This window comes from Heteronotia binoei, chromosome 11, assembly GCF_032191835.1.
Source record: "Heteronotia binoei isolate CCM8104 ecotype False Entrance Well chromosome 11, APGP_CSIRO_Hbin_v1, whole genome shotgun sequence".
Classification (NCBI taxonomy): Eukaryota; Metazoa; Chordata; class Lepidosauria; order Squamata; family Gekkonidae; genus Heteronotia; species Heteronotia binoei.
The window spans coordinates 32,666,395-32,686,004 of NC_083233.1; the positions used below are offsets into that span (position 1 = coordinate 32,666,395).

At 44.0% G+C, this 19,610-nt stretch overlaps 1 pseudogene; it reads left to right on the forward strand.

Annotated features, from left to right (window-relative positions):
• Positions 1-7,560: 7,560 nt before the first annotated feature.
• LOC132578969 (mortality factor 4-like protein 1) overlaps positions 7,561-19,610 on the forward strand; it is a 58,991-nt pseudogene continuing 46,941 nt past the window's right edge.

A 19,610-nucleotide genomic window follows, 5' to 3' on the forward strand; every position in this document is an offset into this window, starting at 1 on the left:
GTCACGAAGCTCACTCTGCTAACTACCACACCGACAGGGTTATGGGCCCAGCACGGTTCCACTGCGCGGAGGAGCACCGTGAGAGTTGAGCTGACCGAGAGTTCGGAAGGAGCCGGAGGCGAGGAACGCCGGTTGAAGGACAAAGCAGCACCAGCTATCTCGTTTTGAGAGCCAGAGGGAGGACAGCAGCCAGCTGTGTGGAGGAGTCGGCATCATGGCTCAGCAGCAGCATGCAGTGGCCGTCGAGAAGCTTAACTCAGCCAACTACGCGGTGTGGAGCCTGAGAATGGAACACTACCTTAAGCGTGAGGGGCAATGGCTGTTTGTAAGTAATCCCCCTGCTGTGTTAACTCCTGCCGAGACTGTGTTAGCCGATAAGGCGCTGGCAAACATCATGCTAGCAGTAGGAGATGACCAGTTGGTATATGTGCGAGGGAAGGACACTCCCAAGGCTGCCTGGGACGCGCTCAGTGGGGTTCATGTTAGTACCACTGCTGGCTCCCTCATGGCCTTGACTAGGAAGATGTTTCGCACTGTAATGCCAGCTGGAGGGTGTGTGAAAAAGCACATCAAGAAGCTAACGGACTGTTTCGTTGAGCTTGAGGCCAGAGGCAAGACTGTAGCTCCCGATGACAGAGTTTACATTTTACTGTCGTCGTTGCCGCCTGAGTTTACTCCCTTGATAACGTCCCTGGAGACGGTTGATGTGGCGACTCTAACGATGGAGTACGTGTGTGCCCACCTGCTTGATTTCCAAGAGAGGATTACAGCAGTGTGTTGTCCGGGGGTGTCGGCTGAGGAGCGTGTGGTTATCAGCTCGTCCGGGAAGGCGTCCAGGAGTGAGCCAGCTTTTGCTGCTGGCAGACGGCCAAAGGCTGAAAAAGAGGAGCCGACTGCACTGGCTGTCCGACGTTGCTATGGTTGTGGATCATTCCGGCACCTGCTTCGAGCTTGCCCAGAGAGGGGGAAGCAGCATGGACGGAGGCAGCGAGAGCAGAGGACCACCAGCCCGTGTGAGGAAGAAGCCCGGCTGGTCACGTCTGCAGGAGAGAGCACAGGGTCTGCCTGGATTTTAGACTCTGGTGCTACGAGTCATCTCTGCTGCGATAAGGAGCTGCTGAAAAATATTGACATTCCTGAGCACAGGCATGTCAGATTAGCTACGGGACTTCCGCGGCTGTTACTTGTTCAGGGTGTGTTGAATTACCTGTATTAGATTGCATTTTGCAGCATGTTCTGGGTGTACCCTCACTACGGTCGAACCTGCTACGTGTGAGCATGCTACTTGATCAGGGATACCAGGTGAAGTTTGAAAAGACCTGTTGTAAAATCCTAGGAGGTGGGGGGAAGCTGCTTGCAACTGGGAAGAGAGAAGGTAACATATATGTGGTTCAGAGTCATTGTGCCCAGGTGGCACAGGTGTCAAATGTGCCAGTGCACAATCAGTGTATACATCTGCTCCACAGGAGACTCGGGCACTGTGGGTTTAGAGCGTTGAAAAAGACCCTGGAGTTAGTGCCAAGTCTGAAAGTAAAACCCTGCAAGTGTTACCTAGATTGTCAGGTCTGCAAAAAGACCAAGAGCAGGGCTTGTGCTGTTTCTAAGCAAAGCACAAGGGAGAGTAAGCGTGCCCTGGAACTCGTCCATCTGGATGTGATAGGCCCATTGCCAAAAAGTCTGTCGGGGAGGAGATACTGCCTAGTGGCTACTGACGACCACACAAGGTACTCTTGGGTCTTTGGTATGGTGCATAAATCCGAAGTGTGCAAGGTGTTCACTAAATGGGTCAAAGCGATTGAGAGGCGATTAGGTGTAAACCTCCAGGCTATTCAGAGCGACAGAGGGGGGGAATTCTTATCTAATGATTTGAAAAGTTGGCTGGAGAACAAGGGCATTGCCCACCGTTTAACAAACCCAGCCACGCCCCAAGAAAATGGGCTGGCAGAGCGTACAGGGGCCGTATTACAGACTATAATGTACAGCATGTTAGAAGATGCAAAGCTGCCAATTTCTTATTGGGCCGAGGCCATGTATTCTGCTGTTTTTGTGCATAATCGAACTTGGTCCAGAGCTGTAAATGATTTGCCCTACAGAATGCTGTACCATAGGATTCCAAACCTGAGATTTCTAAGAGTCTTTGGGACACAAGCCTGGGTTGGCATCCACTCCGAGAACAGGAGGGAGGGGGATGGCCGGGCAGAGAGCCTAACTTTTCTGGGCTACAAGCCAGAAGCTAGGTGATATCGCTTCTGCGATAAGAGAAAGAAAATAACGCTCAGTAAGACTGCTCAGTTTAACGAGGCTGCCAGGTGGCCGCAGTTACATTCAACGAAGAGGGAACTTGGACTGCTGCCAATCACTGATAATGGTGCTGGAGTCCTGCCAAGGGTAATTAAGCAGGAACAACAATCTCCCGACCGGGGGCTGGCAAGCAGAGGGACAGAGAAACGTGAGCTCCAAGTTGGCACAGAGCCTCAGGTGCAGAGTCAGGAGGTGAAACCTGAAAGTCAGGAGGTGCAACCTCTGAGCACAGGGGCAGAACCAGCCCAGGAGGTGGCAACAGACCAGCCTGAAGGAGGCGAGGCTGGTCCGAGTACGGGGCTGAGAGTATCCACTAGAGCCACAAAGGGCATCCCTTCTGCCAGGTATAAGGTGCCTTATGTTACATGGGTAGTTAAACCAGACCCACCAGGGTTCCAGGAAACGCTCAGGAAAAAGGCTGAGGCGTGGAAGGTCTGGGTGGCAGAGTGTGAGGCACGAAACAGGGAGGCTGAAGCCAAACGCCAGAAGGAACTGGCTGACCAGGACAGTGACAATGAGTTCCTGGATTGGAAGCTGTAAATTTGTATATATGAAAAGCATGTAACATTGCTGTCTGTGTACCAAATGTGAAGGCATGTATGTATAACAATGCAGGACATTGTAAGTGATGTACAGTTACCAGATGTGAATGTAAACTGTATCCAATGTCGGAATTCACTGTGGTTGGGTGCACTGGGTTCGATAGATTAGGAGGTGTGTCGGAGCAAGAATCTATCTTAACCCAGGATGACAGCTCTACTTTGACAGCTGGTGATCTAGCAGGCATGCTAGGTCACAGTGACCTTATCAGCAGGCTGGTTTGAGCCGGCTGAAGACAAGTGAAGGAACCTGCTGAGTCAGCATGACACTGCACAGCCAGGATTGGCTGACTGAACTATAAGTAGACTGTGTGTGCAATGCACAGGTCTCTCTTTGAGGGTTAGCTGGCTGGCGGAGCACTTTGCCTGTGTGATCAATATATTGGACTGCACTAGTGAGCACTTATTGCATACTCTGTAAATACACTACTTTGGCACTAGCTGCAGGTGTCTGGCTGATTTCTTTCCTGGAGCTCTGTGTCGGGCACGTCACGAAGCTCACTCTGCTAACTACCGCACCGACAGAGCTCTGTCCCGTAGCAGCTTTAACATACTACATGGTTGCTCATGGTTTGGGTGCCAGCCTGTTGTTCCATCACAGGGACTGCATTCCCCTGACGAAGCATCAATTTTGGACAGTGACATGCAAGGCCCTTGCTATGCTGGGCCTGTTGGGAGTTAAGTTCAGTACCCATTCCTTCCATATTGGAGCAGCATCTACTGCTGCTGCCCTGGGGTACTCCCCGCCTTCTATTCAGAAGCTTGGTAGGTGGCGTTCCTTGGCCTATAAGGGCTATGTCCGCCCTCTTGCACTGCAGTAATTGGCATCATGTTATTAGGGGGCTATGTTATTCATTGTTTCTTCTTTTCTCAGGTGCTGTGGTCCGTGGAAAGAGATGACGCGTCCTTATATGCGGACACAGCTTCGTGTTTTGGGCTGCCCATTGGGCCAGGAGGACTTCAGCTGGGTCACAGCTGGGGCTCAGCAAGTGGGCCACCATTGAATGGCATGGACTCCATTGGTCGGGCCTATTGTTAGAAGATGTTCACGTTTTGCCGCCACATCTTGTGGTGATACATCTGGGTGGTAATGATTTAGGCCTGCTCAAGGGAAAAGCCCTTGTGTTGCAGGCCAAAGATGACTTTAGAGTCATCAAGAGGTGGCCGCATCAAGATGGCCGCAGGCTTTGATCATGTGGTCAGCCATGATCCCACGCCAAGTATGGCGTGGGGCATGGGATCCACGGACAATTGAGAGAGCTCACCGCAAAGCCAATTTAGAACTTTAAAAAGCCCTTGAGGGGGGTTTTGGCCACTTTCTTCCTCACCCTGGGATCCAGGCTGATTGAGCGGATTTATACAGGAATGATGGCGTACATCTTTTGGACAAGGGTAATGACGCCTATTTAGAGGACTTGAAACTGGGGCTTAAGGAAGTGTTGGACGTTTAGTGGGCACAGCTGCTTAAGCAGAGGCTTGGTCTCGCGATGGCTGGGTTTTGGCCTAAACTTTCATTATGCAGCTCGATGAACACCTGTAGCACCCCAGTTTTGGGGCATGGGGTCTCGCTAAATCATTCCTGGACCGTACGGGCTGGTTGAGTGATGAAGCGGACTGCCTTGGGTTTGCATGGATTGATTCACCCATTAGCCGTGTGGCTGGGGGTTGGAACTCCAGGGCATAACCTTTGCTAGGCCAGCTGGGTACAAGCCATGCATTTTGGCTATACCTAGGGGCAGGGTGGCTCGCTCATTATGCGGCAAGGGAGGGGTCTTTTGTCCCCTGGCCCTGCCGTGCTGCTGGTTATGTTTATAGCCCTTATACTAATGTAATAAAGAAAGTGGCCCTTTAGTTACCCAAACCCTTGTGTTCATCTCTTCCTTCCGTCTGGGGGGGCAATGTTCTTTGGCAGTTAAAGGCAAAGCAGGGACACTGAGGCCTCCCTTGTGTCATGTCCAGATAAGTATTTAAATGACCCCAGTGTTCCAGTAGCAATATTTCTATTTATCCAGGGCCCTTTTGCCTTGTCCTTCCTCCATGGAGTTCAGGGTTATACACTCCATTTCCAGTTTCATCATCACACAACAACCCTGTGAAGTTGGTTAGGCAGAGAGAGTAGGACTGCCCTGAGGTCGCCCCATGCTATTAAAGGCAACATAAGCACTCTTTAAATGTATCAGAGGAATGCCTTTCTCTGTCCTCATGATGCAATATATGCCCACCCATGACCTTCACTCCTCTAGCTCCACTACCCCCAGAAGGCCTACTACCTTTAATGAATCCATCCCTTCTCCCTTATTGCTCCTTATGCTTTTTCTCTCTAAAGACAGGACTGTGAAGGCCAGAATATGACACTATGCAGGATCAGATGAAATCCCACTGAGGTTATGTGTCTTCTAAATATGTCCAAGTCACCAAACCCTTCTGGCCATATGAGCTGATGATGCCCCCATACACTACATAGTAAGCTGGCTTCTTTTCTTTCTGGTGAGATACTGCAGTCGCTAAAGTCCCCATGTTCAAACATGGAACCATTTTTTAACAAGCAGTCATGAGCCTTTCAATACAAACCTACATAACCTGCCAGAAAACTATCCATATCCATATTGTGTAAAGAGACTCAAGACTCAAATGTGAAAAGTGCATTGGTTATGGCTCCATTGGTTATTAGTCTATATTATAAAAATATTGTCTATATTAATCTATATTACAAAAGCAAACTTGATAGTGAAATTCTTCAGTGTGCCTGATTTTTTTTTTAAGTTTGGATTACTTTTTTTCTGGAAGAGGGAAGGGAAAGAGATGTGCTTTGATGTGTTTGGTTATGGTCCTTGTTCTTAAATAGATATATGTCTTACTGTCATGAGGCTGATTAAAGAAAAAAGCTGAGCAAATGTCAGGGTTGTCGGTTTGGTCTGTGCTGTGCTCACCAATTTAAAACTGTAGGCATTCAGCTGTCAATGGCATTAGCATCCTCCAAGTCAACATTTTTCAGGACTGGTGCTTGAAACAGAGCAGGACTTGCTTTGCAACTGCCACTCTAGATAAGTTATATTATGTCAAACCTGAAATTACATATAAAGATGGCATTTGTCTAATATAACTTTTTGAAAAAAAGAAAACCTCTTCGAGTTCTGATATAAAGACGTGAAGGTTTTCAAGATGTTTTGGTGCCTTCACCTTCAGGATGGTGATGTGACTTGTTTCAGCTGAAATGTCACAAAAGTTGCCTCGTTTTGATACTTATATTGTCTGTGCTGCAGCTGCTTTTGAAGATGCAAGGTATTCACATAACTTGAGTGGCAGTAGGAGGCATACAAGTAGATTAAAATCAAGTTAAATTGTCTCTGTGATTCTAGCAACAATCTTCTAAAGTAAGTCAGTATTATTCAGAGGTTATTGAAGGCATGTTTGCTTTGAATGATTTGTATCCTGTCTTACTTCAATACAGCCAACACAGCTAAAATGAACATATAAAATATAGATGTGTATTCAATGCACATTAAAGTTGCCACAGTGGAGTAAAGAATAACCAGATCCTTGTGACTAACAGTTTTTTTCAAACTGGACAGTTTTAACTTAGAACCAAAGTGAACAAAGAGGGAACATAAAATAAATGTCTCAAGGGGGGGATTCCACAGGTTGGGAGCCACTACTGAGAAGTCCCTGACTCTGGTAACCATCTACCTGAATTCTAAAGGCAAAGTCACCAGAGCGGAGCTTTGAAACTGAGTAAACAGGAACCCCTCACATAGGCTTACATCATGATTTGCCTAAAATTAACTTAGGGGTTTTCCTATGAAAATTTAGAACTAAGCAGGGGTCTCTGGTGAATTTGGAGATGTTGTAGAGTGGGTGCTCCTCATTCATATGTGTTGCATGCATAATTGTATGTTTTTTCCTTGTGCACACACATGATTTTGACATACTACCCATCTTCCTCCTCCCAGTGCATAATCACAGACATCTCAACCCCTCTGTTCATCCAGTTCAGTACTGCATTAATTTTATATGGGACCTAAGTGGGAACAGGGCTTTTTTTGTAACAGGAACTCCTTTGCATATCAGGCCAAACACCCTTGATGTAGCCAGTCCTCCAAGAGCTTCATATATAAGGCAGCTTCATATATAACGTTATATGTTTTAAGATGTATGTTGTGGTACATGAAGCTTCCTTCTATTGAATCAGATCATTGGTCATCAAAGTCTCAGTATTGTCTACTCAGACAGGCAGCAATTCTTCAGGGTCTCAGACAGAGGTCTTTCACATCATCTGCTATCAGGTCCTTTTAACTTGAGATGCCAGAGATTAGACCTGAGACTTTCTGTATGAAAAGCAGATGTTCCATAACTGACAGCCCTTCCCAGATATATGACAGGGTTGGTGTTGTTTTGTTGCTGTTGTTGTTTTTGTAAAATAATTGGGTTTCTTCTTTCTACCAAGTCAGAAATGCATACATTTTTCATAAGATGAACAACTTTCTGATTTAGAACTGCACATTTTGGGTAGAATTGCATGTGAAAACCACCAAGTACGCTGGTGACAGTATTTAAAGAAAAAAACAGGCATGCATGGGATGGTGCTGTCTTTGCCATAATGCGATGATGGTGGCAGTGCAGTTGAGTGGCTCCCATGGGGAAGGGAGGCCATTACTTATAGATGGCACCCAAGCAAGACCCAAAGCCCAAATTCCAGGAAGTCAAGCGGGTGCTGTGCTTCTATGGGCCACTCCTCTATGAAGCCAACTACATGAAGATGGCCATTAAGGAAAAGCATGTGAAATACTTAATCCACTAGAATGGCTGGAATAAGAACTGGGATGCATGGGTCCCAGAAACCAGATTGCTCAAATTTCTCAACACCAATCTGCAGAAAGAAGCAGAAAGAATTTCAAAAGGCCAATCAGGAACAATATGCAGAAGGAAAGATGAGAGAGGCCACTCCAGGCAAGAAGTCATCTGGACTGTGGCTCAGTGGTAGAGCATCTGCTTGGTAAGCAGAAGGTCCCACATTCAATCCCTGGCATCTCCAACTAAAAAGGGTCCAGGCAAATAGGTGTGAAAAACCTCAGCTTGAGACCCTGGAGAGCCACTGCCAGTCTGAGAAGACAATACTGACTTTGATGGACCAAGGGTCTGATTCAGTATAAGGCAGCTTCATATGTTCATATAAAATGTTGAAGTATTTTTCAGATGAGATTGAGTGCAGTTTGGAGACCCCTGCAATATTGATGCAGAAAACAAAAAAGAACAGAAAAATCCTGAATCAGGGAAGGCAGCAGTACCAGTAAAAACCCTCAGCCTCCCAGGAAAAAATGGGCTTGAATAGATCCCACCGTCAAAAGCAAAGAAACTTTTACAAACAGAGTTGAAGTGAAGGTGAAAATCACCAGAAAGCAGTGTAAGCTTCTTGCTATACTGTGTCATGTGTGTGTCATCAGAAGAGATCCTTAAATTTCTGCAGCTGTTGTGCCGAGTTCTCCCTTTAAATGTGATGTCCAGAACTCCCTTCAAAATTCAATTGTGCTAGTCACAACCTTATTCCTGGCTGCACCCCCAAAATCTTCTGGTTCCACCCCCAAGGTCCTCAGATATTTCCTGAGTTGGATCTGACAACCCTAGGTCTTGGGTAGTGTCCAGAAACAAGACCCGACCTGAATACAAAGGGGCAACTCACTTCTGCTGAGATACGCCATACACAACTGGCAGCTACATCAGCCAATTCAGGATGCACCCAGAACAGGCAAGGCAGAACTGTAGATTCTGGTTTCACTTCAGGGTTATCAGTAACTGGTTTCAGTAACTGAGTTTGGCAGCCAGGAGGAACGGAACCTGCACATCACCAAACCCTGCCTGGAGAAAGGGAATAACCCAGGAGGAAGCTGCAGCTGAGACAGGCTTCCAAGACACTTCTGGTTGGATGAAAGGCTAGAGGGGAGGAGCAAGCTGGGAAGGGGGTTGGACAGATGGCTTGTTTGGAAGGAGGGTCTGCAGCAAGTCGGGGAGTATCCCTGCTCAGGCAACATAGAAGAGTAGTGGATGCAGAAAGGTGGAAGAACAAAGCAACATAACTACCTCTCTTCTCCATTTGCCCATTGTCCCTGTCCCACACACATCACTGCACAGTAGACATCCACATGTCCAGTGAATAGTGAGTGTGTCTTCAGATAGAATTGACAACCCAGTTCTGAAGGACTTTCCTTCAGTTCTGAAATATCTCCAAAAGATAACCCTTATGGTGTACTTCAGGGAATTGGTTTGGTGTTGGAACATCCCTGGAAATGCAACAGACACTTCATAGTTTGAGCCCCTGCTTGCTTCGCAGTTCCATGTTCATGAAACCCAGTATTCCTTGAGCAGTAAAGGTGATTGGTAATACATGCCCCCCACCTTGGGGGAAAAACTTTCTTTGCCAACAGTAAGGGAGAACTAATCATGACTGAGGACTTGCAACTGGGGTGGGGGTGGAGCATGTTCCATCTATTTTCTTGATGCTGGATCGGTAAAGTGTATCCTGGTCTAAGTGTCCATGTCTTGCCTACTTAGCAGAACTGTAGGTTTGTTTGTTTGTTTGGGTTGGTTTGGCTTTGAATGCATCTTCTAAAATAGGACAAATTCACATCTTGTATGCCTTTCCTGAAACATTATTGTTTTGTTTAAGGGGGATATTTGCAGATTTCCAAATAAACTTTTCTATTTCAGCAGTTCAAAAAAACTCCATAACTAAACAGATATATGATAATGTATCTATTTTTCACCCTTCCCCCATGTTCTGAAGTAGACTGGGCTTACACTGAATGACAGGACTAAGACCATCCAATGAATTATATGGTAGATTTGATCTCCAGTCTCTTCTGTCCATAATAAACTCTCTAACACCACCCCGAACCAACCAACCAGTCACAGTAGCCATTCACAGCTGTTTGACCTCAGTGTCTGACCATCAATGGTAAACTGCCTTAGAATATTTTCTATTTCTTCTAACCAACATACATTCAGTTACCAATCCAGGAGAGAGGGGGGTTTTTTTGAGGAAAGAACAGTTACAAGAAACTTTTTAAAAGAAACTGGCACCTAAAGCAAATATGCTATAACCTTCATTTGTTTTGAATCAAACTTAGCTGAAAGCCTCCAGTAATGTGACTTTCATTCCAAAAAGTTGCACTGTTATTAAAGGTTGCTTGTGATAAGGAGGTGTCATATGAGGAGTTTGCATCTTGTTTTTTACTGTCTTATACTCACTGTATCTTATTAAGTATGCTTCCCTCCCCTTAGTTTTCCCTCCTTCAAAGACTTCTGATCTTACAGGTTTCCTTAAAAGACTTCTTAAAAGCAAGCATCTTGTTTCCTCAGATACTGGGTTGGGAAGCAACAAGACCTGTTCTTAATGAAAACCAAGGTTAACACTTGGGGCAGTGTGAAATGAAAGTCAATGAAATACACGAAACAGATTAACGATCAAAGATGATCCAAAAAAGAACTCTTATACAAAGCTGATTAATTTCAGACGTCTTCTATGAGAAAATGGCAAATATGCTGCATTCTTAATCACATACATTTATGCAACACAAATAGACAATGGGAATTCCTCCATCCTCCCACCACAGATTGTTTGTTGCAGCACTTGACTTGACACGAGCAAACTTTATTGTCCAGAATTTTGATGGTTTATGGTCTGATGGCCCTGACCTGGGTGGCGCAAGCTAGCCCAGTCTTGTCAGATTACAGAAGCTAAGCAAGGATGGCCCTAGTTAAGAACCTGGGTGGGAGACCTCCAAGAAAGTCCAGGGTCACTATACAAAGACAGGCAATGACAAACTACCTCTGAATGGCTGCAATCACACACACACACACACACACACAATAATGCACTTTCAATCCAGTTTCAATGCACTTTCCATCTGGATTTTTTTCTGTGTGAACTGGCAAAATCCAGCTGGAAGGTGCCTTGAAAGTGAAATGAAAGTGCATTATTTAGTGTGTGTGTGTGATCGCAGCCAGAGTCTCTTGCATTGAAAACCCTCTGGGGTTACTGTAAGTCAGCAGTGAATGGACGACACTTTCCACCACACCATGGTTTCATGATGATGAGAACTGTTACAGGAAGGCTGTTGATCTAGGGCTGGTCTTGTCATGAAAACTTAAACGGTGACCATGGGGAAGTAATTTTTTCTCAACCCGATGTACCTCATAGGGTTGTTGTGAAGGTCAAGTGGAAAAGGCAAAGGTTTCCCTGACCTCCTGGGAGAAAAAGCAGAATAAAAATGCACTGGATAAATACATATTTATGAATGGGGAAAGTTCAACGTGAAGTAGGTTTTCTTTGGCATTCTTTACAATGGAGTTTTCTTAAAAATGCAGCCTTCATACAGGGACCATTTCATACATGCATATTCTTCATCTCATAGCCAGAACATCAAGTGGGGCATACGTAAATGACCCTTCATAGGTAGCATACCACCTAGGAAATTTCCACACCACCTCTCATATATAACACTTTTGAATAGAAGCAATTCATGTTTGGTTGATGCAATCTGGTGATGTGATCTCAAGTGATGTGCTTCATCATATTTCATCACACCTTGAAGAATGTGCATCTAAAGTACTTCAGTTCAGTATAAATCTGAGCCATGCCAACAACTTTGCATGAAACCTTCCTATTCAGATCACCTAGATTTACCTGGAGTGCATTCACCCTGAACTAGGCTACGGTCTCTGCAGCATTTCTGAAAGGATCTCAAATGGAGGTCCATGTGTCATATTAAACTTGGCTGCCCTTGACTATTCAGAGTGTGATGGTTTGACCTCCCTGGTGGAATTTGATCACTCTGCTGGCTCCAGCATAGACAGAAGGAAACACAGAGTAGAGTGTTGTGATTTCAGCTGGCACCAAGGCTGATGGAGTTTGTAGGACATACTGGCAAGAACGAAATCAGATTGTAGGACCATGAGCACTGGATGTCTCTCAATGCTCTTGATGCTGCGTAACAAAAGATGCCAAAGTCTGGAGTAAATGCAACACCTTTACTATTTCTTTTGTTACAAAGTTTCCTCTCCTGGGAAGGGGAGAATTTATTTAATTCCTCCTCATCTTCCTGTCCACCCAGCCTTCTTTTCTCATTCCACACACACCCAGGCTCTTCCACCTTTAAAGCCCACCCCAGCATCTGGGCAAGCATGAGGCAAGGCAGCTCCTCCCTCTGCCAGCCTATGTTTCCTCCAGAACCCCAGGGCTACCTCATCTCCTCCTCTGTCCACCCTGAAGACCAGTCAACCTGAGCTCTTTCAGTTTCTGTCTGGCCCTTCTGACAAGCACGTGTTGGGGGACACCACTGCCTTTTTCCTGGTATGGCTTGACAGTTCATCAGCAGACTAGTCCTTCAGGCTGGTCCCAGCCTCCATATCCACTAATCCATCCATAGGGTCCCACTAGGCAGCCCTGCCATAAGAACCTGTAAGTAGGAAGGAGGATGCAATAGGGGTTAGGCATCTAGAACCCAGCTGGAGTGCTCTAAATGGTTTACAGTGGGATTCTGAGCATAATTATCACCATCTTAGACCAGTGATCCTAAACAGAGTTAAAGACTTGTAGACCCATTGATTTAAGTGCACTTAGAAAGGTGTAATTGTGTTTGGAAGTGCACTGTTATACTGAAGTAACTCTGTGTAGGACTGCATTGAAAGAGCCAGCACAGTCCCACACTGTTATTTCCTTGTATCTATCGAATATATTTTACTTTTATAAGTATTACATTGGCTCAAGGTCCAAGCCTTAAAAAAAACTATTTTGTTTCATTCTGGGTGAAATTTCATTTTAACACTGAATCTTTAGACCAGGGGTGTTAAACATGCAGCCCATGTGCCAGATCTGTCCTGTGCAGGGCTCAAATCTGGCCCCCGAACAACTTCCTTCCCCTGCTTTCTTTTCAAGGCTGCTATTGAAGCCCCACTGTTGCTTGCTTTTTTCCCAGCTAACTCCATGTCTCTTTGATTCCTGCTTCCCTCCCCCCACACACACTCACACAGAGGCACACAGAGAGCTCCATGACTGCTTCCTGCAAACAAAGATAAGCCCCTCCTGTTTCTTACACACATAGAAAGCTTCCGCTTCCTTCTGCAGGGCTGCTGCACCTCTTTGGGGAAGGAAAGGAGGGGGGAGAAAGAGAGACTGAGAGAAAACAGCTTCAAGACCAACAACATTTGATTCCAGGTATAAACTTTTGTGTGCAATCGCACTTCTTCTCCAGAGGGAGGGAGGGTGAATGGATGGATGGATGGACAGGTTGAATGGATAGATGGATTCTTTTGACAAGCACAATATAAATTTAGGAAGTGATTCTGGGTTATTCTGAAAGGTTATTTTAAAAGACTGGACTTCTCTATTCCTATCTGGATTTTTTTTTTTCAAAAAGACACTGGTTAGGAATTAGAGCACTTGGATAGGTTTTTATATCTTGAAGAGTGGAGTGATTTTAGATGCCAAAATATAAACGCACATATTGGTAATGAGACAGGAAAACTAGCTCTAAATTCAGTCCTGAACTTCATTATCAATTGCAATTTAGTAGTATCTCTTTCTAAAAAGTCTGCCATGAAAACATTGTGAACGCAACGTCACCCCAGAGTCGGAAATGACTGGTGGTTGCACAGGGGATCTTTCCTTTCTAATCTCCTTTCCAAAGCCATGTTCCTCTTAGGTCAGCAACTATATATTGTAGTTTCTAATGTCAGACTTATGTCCATTTATGCTTTGCATCCTCCTGGATGGAACTGAGACCTACGTTTCCTGTCTCATTACCAGTACTGGTATCTCCATGACTACTACCCCACTGCATATCACACTTAATCCAATCAAGCCTGCTATTGTCATTCACCTGCTATTGCCATTTAAATAAAAATTTGATTAGATGACAGGCAGGCAGGCAGGCAGGCAGACAGACAGATGATAGATAGATAGATAGATAGATAGATAGATAGATAGATAGATAGATAGATAGATAGATAGATAGATAGATAGATAGACAGACAGACAGACAGACAGACAGACAGACAGACAGACAGACAGACAGACAGACAGACAGACAGACAGACAGACAGACAGACAGACAGACAGATTTGACATCTGAAATCACCTTTATAAAGTTTCTATATTCAGTACCTTGTGTTATATTTTATGGCATGCAAGACCCAGCCAGCAAAGTGTCACTTATGGCAGATCCAGCCCTCTTCATAACAAATGAGTCTAAACCTCTGCTTTAGACTTGTTTTTGTTTGTTTGTTTTAAAAAACCCTGCTATTTCAATCTTGACACAACATGACCTAGATGATGCAGTGCCCACTCACATAGGCAGTGATATGATGCCGGAAGATCCAGGAGCAGCTGGTGTGAGGAAGAGGGCACTAAAGTTTTTCTCTCTGTCACTTTCCTGACATCAGATTTTCCCTTAGAGTGAAAGGAAAGAGTTAACTCTTCATTCCTCATGCCTCTGTCTAAACTGGTTGTTTTTTAGCCAAAACAAATGTGCTCATTCATGGAGCCTCCAGAATCTCCAGACTGACCCTTGGAAACTTCCCTGTTAACTGTGCAAAAACATTTGGAATGAATTTCCAGGCCAGGGATAGTTGACTTGCATTGAAACGTACTGCTCAGCTGGATAATCATTACTTTAGTTCAGGCTCCTGGTGACACAAAGTGATCTGATGAATACACAACGGAGAGAAGAAGCAGGCCTGCCAGGGTTTAAAACGAAGTGCAGCCTTGGCAGGGAGCTAGTCCTCTGCAATCCATCTTGATTTTCAGAAAGTACTCCGAGAATTCTGCATGTTTCTTCAAGTGTCTCATTACTTTTATGGAGACAGCAAGCCGCATTACAGCTGATGTATAAGGCAACGTTCTAAAGTTACACAACTTCAACAGCCGTTGGTTTACATTTTTCTTTTTATAAGACGTGTAAAGTATGGAGGCTTTTATATCAAGAGCATCAGTTCCAGGATTTTTATAGCTGCATTTTTTCCTCTCCTTCCATTTATGGTTTACAATTCAGGTTGATATGGTATAAATTAGTAGCACCATTCATGGGGGAAAAGATTGAAAATATGGTGCTAACTTCATTTACAAGTAGGCAACATGTAAAGTGGTGATGTTTTCCTGAGGTCAGAAAAGAATCTCATTAACAGAACAGAGCTTATAAACTGTGTTCCCAGTCCATCAAGAGTTGAAGGCAACAGGGAAATAAACCTTCCTCGCCGCACTGAGCCTGCTTCGGCGGGGGAGGGCGGGATACAAATAAAATTTTACCTTACCTTACCTAACTTGGAAATGTTGGTTTACCTGCTGGAATTACAACATAGCATTTATTTCAAGCGGCTTTCAAGCTTTGCACATCAGAAATGAAATTTCAAGAACATGAAGCACAAAAGACTCATTTAGGGCAAATACACATAGCCATTTAAGATATACTTATTACTCTTTAATACTTTTTATGCATTGTATTTGAAAAATCAGTTTGTGTTTGCATTAACCAAAGAATGGGTTCTCCTAGGTGCTCAGACCAAGGCTAATCTGGAAGCCTTGGGGTGCAATTATGGAGTACACAGGTTGGGTTTGACATCATCTTGTGTCAGGCATCAGTTGCAGATGCTCCTCAATTATCACACAGGTTAAGGCAGGGGTGTCAAACTCATTTGTTATGAGGACCAGATTTGACATAAATGAGACCTTGTTGGGCCAAGCCATGTCAGGCCAGACCGTTTTTGTACCTATTTAAGATTAGGTAGCAGAGATATAAACTTCAAAAGGACACAGACATACACAAAGCTTTTTTAAAAACTTAAAATAAAACATGCTTAAAACATTAGAACTTATTGGTCTTAAAAGTGCTTTCTTTGTATTTCTCCCATGGGATCCAGGGAACCAAGCAAAGGAAGTTCTGGTTCTTTCCTTCCTTCCCCAGGGGACCAGGAGGGGGAGGAGCCTCAGCCAATAGAAGGAAGAGAGGCTTGACTCAGTAGCTCTGCTGTGCAACTGAGAGATCCTAGCAAAGCAAGCTATTCTTCCCCCCTTCCTCCCAAAGGGAGGAGTCTCAGCCAATGGAGAAAATAGAGACTTTGCTCTGCAGCTCCTATGTGATTGAGCAAGCCTTGCAAAGCAAGCTGTGATGCAGAAGGAAGCAAGAGAAAGGGAGAAGGAAGCAGATGACAGCTAATTGCTCAAGGGCCTGATTTGGCCCCCAGGCTACATGTTTGACACCCCTGGGTTAAGGGATTGTTAGTCTGAAGTAAATTCTAGTGAAGAATAAAAAAACTGAGGGCACATAAACTAATGAAGTCACCTTATATCCTGACTCAAACCATTGGTCTATCAGGTTCAGTATTGTTGTCTCAGAGTGCCAGTGGATCTCCAGGGTCTCTTGTGGAGATCTGTCACATCACCTGCTTACCTGATCCTTTCAACTAAAGATGCCAGGGATTGCATTTGGGACTTTATGCCAAATCAATGCTGTACTACTAAGCACGGCCCCTCCTTCCCTTCCTTTCATCTTTTGTGAGCAAGTTTACAGGTGAATTAGAAGACTTCACTTACCATTTGGGCTTACCTTGTGAGTAATGGCTGTTGAAGTGAAGCATACCTTACACTGGCATTGATGACCTATTTGCAATGCAAAATAGCCAGTATATCAGCTGTGTTTGTAGTTTGCTATATTCATTATCCCATACATAACTGGCCAATGGCAGGGTTTGCCCCTCCCCATTTCACAAGGTAAGATTTGTGTTTAGAAACAGGATATGGAAACACAGGGCTTTTTCAGTAGTTGCACCTCACCCTTGAAGCTCACCCAGCATCTACGCTTCTGTGTTTCAGGCATTAGGCCACAATGTTCCTGTGGATCTTTGAATACCATTTCGATACTGTGCTTTTACCCAGAAAGCTGCTGTTCATTTGGAACAGCTTCATGATTTGTGTTTTATACTCTGGCTGAGTCCTAAATGCTGGATTATGATGAGCAATTTTTAATGTTTTCTGTTTTTAATTGTTTTCTTTTGTAATCTGCCTTGGACATGTTCCTCTGGAGAAGCAGCATTAAAAAAATCTAAATAAATAAATAAACTGGAGGGGAAGAGGGAAATGGTGCAGAGAAAGATAAGCACTTCTCCATGGACTCATGCTTACTTTCTGCAAGCATGCTATTATGAGTCTTTGGTAGGGATGCTCACAAAAATGAGAGCAGTTTCTGGTAGGCATGAGAGTGTTTGACCAGAGAATCTACTCTCCCCTTCTACATGCACACTCCCCATCTCAAATAGAGATCAATTTCCAGGATTTAGAGGGATGCAAGAATTCTGGAAACTTCTTATATCACGTTCTCTCTGTTTTGTGTAGGTTCCACAAGGATAAGAACGGAAGTATTTCATTGGCTTTGACTGCATGAATGATCAATTGGATAACTGTGCCTTAAGGGCATGTAATTATATGAAGCAAACAAGTTAACTATGTTGGTTGGCAAGCAGATCTCTTTTTTTATTTCTTAAGTGAACAAAATAACATTAACAGCAAATGTGTGGCATATATATAATTATATTTTTCCCTCCTCTTTAGAATTGGCGTTACGAATGATGCGACATTTCAGTAAACATTAGGCTAAAAGCAGAGAGTATTTTTACATAACTAAATTACAATCATTTGAAGATAAATTGAGCACATTTAAATAATGTATGAGAACAATTTCTGGAATACGTGATTGCAGCAAAAAAAATTGCAAGAATATTTCATTGCTGAAATTACTTGGGTCCATGGTTGCTATTTTGTTTTCCACTGAAAATAAGCTGGATGTGTGAAATGGAAACTTAACTTGACTCTCTTGAGGAGATGCAATGCATATCTCCTCTTCTAGTGAGGGAAGCCATTACTTTTGTTTATGACTCATCAAGACAAGTTACTATCTCTTGAAGACTCTAGATAAAACAGCTCCGATTCTTTATAAAGAATGGATACATTAATGGGGGAAGTCCCCCAATGTGCTGTATTTCATTGTTCATTATGAAATTATGCAAATTCCTATAACATTCTTTTAGGCTGGGGCAGGGCTTTTTTTTGCAGCAGAAACTCCTTTGCATATTAGGTCACATGCCCCTAATGTAGACAATCCTCCAAGAGCTTACAGTAGTCCCTGTACTAAGAGCCCTATAAGCTCTTGGAAGATTGGCTACATCAGCATTGTGTGACCTAATATGCAAAAGAGTTTCTGCTACAAAAAAAGCCCTGGACTGAGACCACAACCAGGCCTTCTTAACTTAACTCATATTGCTGCATCATGGACCTTTTTACCATATCCTGAGACTATTAGGTCAATAGTGACTCCCAGAGTGCAATTCTAAGCAGAGCTATGCCTTTTCTAGCTCATGGACTTCAGTGGTCCTAGAAGCATGTTACTTTGCTTTAGATTGCATTGCCAGCTTTTGCTCTTGCAGGTCCTGCCAGAGCCACGGTCCATCTCATCCCTTTCATCCACAAGCAAAGGTGCCTGATTGCTGGCTTGGATCAAGTTTCTGCACTTCTGCACAGATTCTGGTCATGGTTCCAAATTAGAACTAAATCATTAGGAATTCTCTGTGGTTCTTTTTAAAAAAATGGATTTTTGTACATGATGCGAAGTGCACACAATCTGTATGACTTTTAATCCTTTTAGTTCATTTGCATCTTTTCTTCACTATACATTATGACAACACAATGTGATAGTAGGTGCAGTTGTGTCAAGATACCTTCCTTGGTGTTCTGCTGATGAACAGGACCATACCTGTGTATCAGTAAATTCCCGCACGGATAAAATTGCCTTTTTGCCATTTTTTACAGGAGTGGTGTCTGCCAATAAAAATGTTGTTATAATCCTGGATTCGGGGTTGGGGTGGGAGGAGGTATCACAATTGCTTTTGGGGGGTAGGATATTATGGATTCAAATCTGGGTGGTTCTGTAGTTCTGGACAGCTGTTTATAAAGATAATACCACCATACATTCAATTAGGGGTTGTATATAAGGGTCTGGGATAACTGTTTGTAAAGATAATACCACACAACACAATCTTCTGTGAAACCTGAAGATTCCCCAGATTTCAAATTAATTGGATCAAGGGGGTCAATTTTATAGACCCCTAAAGTATATACCTTTCATCACAGACTCAGTTCTCTCCACAGATTCCTAAAATGACTGTTGCACAAGAGCTCCAGTTGCTGTGGCATTTAAAGAAACAACAGTCTGCCTTTTCCTACTTTTTCAGTGACTGATGGTCACACACACACACAAAAACCCCTTACATTTCCCCTGGAAACTCTACGTTTGCCATCCTTTCTTGTTGTGGCCTGTTTGTTTCCTTTCATGAAGTAAAAGTGGCTTCCTTTGCCTACTCCACCATCCCTTTCTGTCACTTGCCACTTTGTAGATGGACTATAACAAATGAAAATAATGTCTATTAAGAACAATGGAAAAGGCCTATCACCTATCGCCCATTGGATATAATAGGAGGCAGGAATGTCAATTGACTTGTATGGGCTCTGTTGAAATACGTAACAGCACATGACAGTTGTAGTAAAAATGTGGAATGGATTATGAGAAACCTGTCCTGGCCCTCAAATGACAGTGTCAAGAGTGGAACAACAGACCTTGGGACTGAAATCAGTGCTCTGGGGGCTATCATTCCTGTCCCACATCAGTTTAT